General features: G+C 36.5%; 1 non-coding gene across 1 annotated transcript; it reads right to left on the bottom strand.

The window, feature by feature from the left end:
- Positions 1 to 782: 782 nt before the first annotated feature.
- On the bottom strand, positions 783 to 855 carry Trnaa-cgc. Its single transcript has one exon. It is a non-coding gene; the product is annotated as a tRNA-Ala (tRNA).
- Between the last annotated feature and the right edge of the window lie 2,933 nt (positions 856 to 3,788).

The following is a 3,788-nucleotide window of genomic DNA, read 5'->3' as shown; positions in this document are numbered from 1 at the left end:
TAAACTCTGATGTTTTGTAGATGATGCAATTACCTATAATGAATTACTGCAATTATCTATAATGAAGTACTGTCTGAAAAAAACTGCACAAATATTCAGTCAGATCTTGATAATATTTAAAAGTGGTGCAAAGATTGGCAGCTTGCTTTAAATCTTGAGAAATATACATGTTTGTAAGTCAGAAAATGAAAAAAACATAATATCCTATTATTACAATGTCAATGAGACACAGTTGAATCAGTCAACTTATGCATATATCTGGGGGTAATAATTCGTTGGGATATGAAGTGGAATAATCACATAGGCTCAGTCATAGCTAAAGCAGGTGGAAGACAATGGTTCATTGGTAGGATACTAGGGAAATGCAATCAGCCTACAAAGGAGATTGCATACAAAACATTTGTGCAGCCTTTCCTAAAATGTTGCTCAAGTGTGTGTGATCTGTACCACATGGGACTAATAGGGGAAATTAATGTATACAAAAAAAAGGTAGTACAAATGACTACATGTTTGTTTGATCATGGGAGAGTGTCACAGAGATGCTGAAAGAACTGCACTCGCATACCTGTGAAGACAGACATAAATCATCCTGCAAATAGTTAGTGGTGTTTGGTGGTGGTGTTTAGTGTTTAACGTCCCGTCAACATCAAGGTCATTAGAGACGGAGCGCAAGCTCGGGTTAGGGAAGGATTGGGAAGGAAATCAGCCGTGCCCTTTCAAAGGAACCATCCCGACATTTGCCTGAAACGATTTAGGGAAATCACGGAAAACCTAAATCAGGATGGCTGGAGACGGGATTGAACCGTCGTCCTCCCGAATGCGAGTCCAGTGTGCTAACCACTGCACCACCTCGCTCGGTCCATTAGTTAGTGCTTTAGGTAATTAGTCTAAGAATATACTACATCCCCCTGAATATTACTCACATGGGGACTGTGAAGACAAAATTAGACTAATTATAGTGTACACAGAGGTATTTAAGCAATCGCTCCATTCGTCCTGCACTGCATACGAGAATGGAACTGGGGAAAAGCCTTAATAATTGGTACAATGGAAAGTTCCCTCTGCCATACACTTCGTAGTGGTTTGCAGAGTAGATGTAGATTTTGGAATAATAAATCTCATCCTCTGGCACCATTTGGGGACCACCAATAATTTAACTTGCAAGCACATTGCCAATCAAGGCCACAAATGTGCATAACTCATAAGACCACAATAACCACAAGCTTGCTTCTGTGGCAGAATATGTCCCAAGTCATTGATTGATAACACGGATACCATAAGGACAGTCCTACCCATTGAACATAATATTTTACTGTTCTACAAGGAATACCATCACAGCCATCATAATTATTCATTTTTATTGCCCTGATCAATTTTGTAATCTCTTAAAACTTTCAAAGTTATTTTCTGTCTTTGGAAGTTTCTATCTAATGCATCTGTATTAAATTTTTTATTAGTGGTGACAGTGGGAAGTTATCACTGAATTTCTTGCCCAAAAGTTTCGATGTGGCACAATTTTTGACAGAATTATTTTTCTTGGGGCTCAGTGTAATTTAGATCACAGTTTTTATTTGTTTAATAATGTTCTGGATTCATTTTGTCTTATTCTTGGGGTATTTATTTTAAAAGCAGAGTCCACCTGTTTCTCTTTTATAATAAAAGGACTCAGTATTTTATAATACTGATGATGATGGAGTTTCTGTTGTTGACTATGGCTTACCTTGTGAGTTAGATAGATCTCTCTTCCTAGCACAAGATACTGAAATACCAGGAGTTATCCATTCCTTACTCCTGCTTCTGTTCAATTTTCTCCTGCTTTGTTTTAGGGGAAAACAAGACTCAAAGTGCTGTAGAAATATGTTAAAGAAAGAGTTGAACATATATATAACAAATGTCAACTGAGCTTAATGCAGAATGAATTATTTGATACAAACCAGAAAATTAATTGAATTATCTTCTCCTTCATCTTATAGTCTTCCACAATATGCAATTAATTATCATCCATCATCCCTCCAGGACCACTCCTTGCTACATTCTGATTTCTTTGTTCTATATAGCTATTAAAGAATAAATATGTACTTTCAAAACCTATTAGTTCTATGTATATCCAGTGGCTGTCCTATGAATGGCAATAGCTTCTCTTTTGTATTATAACAACTATCTGGTTTTAAAGAACCTATTATATACATCTAACGTATTATATACATCAATCACTTTTATATTTTTTATAGTGACAAACCTTCAGTTGCAACAGTCTTACCTCTAGAAACAAATGTTAATGACACCTTTCCATCTGTGGTTGCAGTATACTTTTGCCCTCAATTTAAGAAGTTATCCCTGTTGATGAACAATGTCTGCACACAGGTAGTACTGAATGGCGTTCTTGGCCTGGGGCATCACTGTCTTCAGAACTTGACAAGGATGGACCATTCCCATGCCCAGCATGCCAAAGAATTTACCGCCGACGGAGATCACTGTGGCGTCATCAACGTTATGAGTGTAACAAGCCAGCCCAGTTTCATTGCCCTTTCTGTTCTTATAGTGCTAAACAGAAATGTAGTGTAAAACTTCATGTTAGTAAGAAGCACAGCATACCTGATGAAAATGCTTTCCGTATAAATTACTTACAAGACTCTTTGGATGATATGTAATATTATAAAATAATTCTATTTTGTAACTTAAAAATCAAATCTTTAGAGTATTCTATCACATAATTGTAAAAATGCTACTAACTACGAATTTGTGTAAGAAAATTTGTTGGCCATGAGTTATTACTTTGAAATAAGGTGATGAAAAATTGTGTAACATCTTTTTGTATGGTACTAAATTTTCATATTTGTTTCATGAAGGTAAATATGTTTTTCTTCTTCCAGTGCAAAATGTTTATAGCTCTTAAAGATAAAACTGTTTGAAATTAAACTGCTTGGTAGAGAAATAAAATACTTCATCATGTTGTTCTTTTTTTTAGCTTTATAATGTCGTGTAATAAAAATATTGTTCTACTACAACATAACTACTCATAACTAATATAATTATAGATGAGAAAAAATTGAAATATCCCACATTATTTCCTTAACTGGCTGATGAACATAATTTTTTTCACATACTGTTGTATCATTCAATTATAACAATTCATGTGGGACAAAATAGTTCACAGGTGAGCAGCACCTCTGCTGTTGCTCCACCTATCCCCAAAGTCAGTTCATTGTAGTATATGTCTTTCTTCTTCTTAAGTGACTAATTTCAGTTTCCAGGCCTCACTAAGGATGTAGCTATTATCATAAATGATCCGCGGTTCCTTACTGGAATCTTGATAAAGTCTTTAATGACACAGTCCCAGAAGTTAGATGTCTGTTGAGATTAGAATAAGGGAACCATTGATCAGTTGTGTAACTGGCTACATCCTTAATAAGGTATGGGAACCTGCAATTAGTCTGATTACAAAGAGCAAGGAGATATACCACTGCTAACTGACTTTGGGGGCAGATGGAGGAACAGGGAGATGCCACCAGCACACAACCTTTGTACGAAACTAGGCCAGAGCAGTGTGTCAGCGGAAGGAGTGGAAGAGAAGATGCTGGGCACAGACAGTGGCTAGAATGGCAGATTGGGAGAGGGGAGGAAATAAAAGCACCAAATCAGCCTCTAAGTTGTCAGTTCATCAATGCTTCTGATGATGGGAACGTGTTGCTTGCCGAATTATTGTGCCTGTTGGACACTGGACTATTTTGTCATGAAGTACACCAGAAGAAGCTGAATAATCACAGTGTATGAAGCAATGCAAAGCA

Source organism: Schistocerca piceifrons, chromosome 3 (assembly GCF_021461385.2).
Source record: "Schistocerca piceifrons isolate TAMUIC-IGC-003096 chromosome 3, iqSchPice1.1, whole genome shotgun sequence".
Taxonomy (NCBI): domain Eukaryota; kingdom Metazoa; phylum Arthropoda; class Insecta; order Orthoptera; family Acrididae; genus Schistocerca; species Schistocerca piceifrons.
The sequence above is the reverse complement of the archived record's forward strand: the minus strand, read 5'-3'. Positions and strand labels throughout refer to the sequence as shown.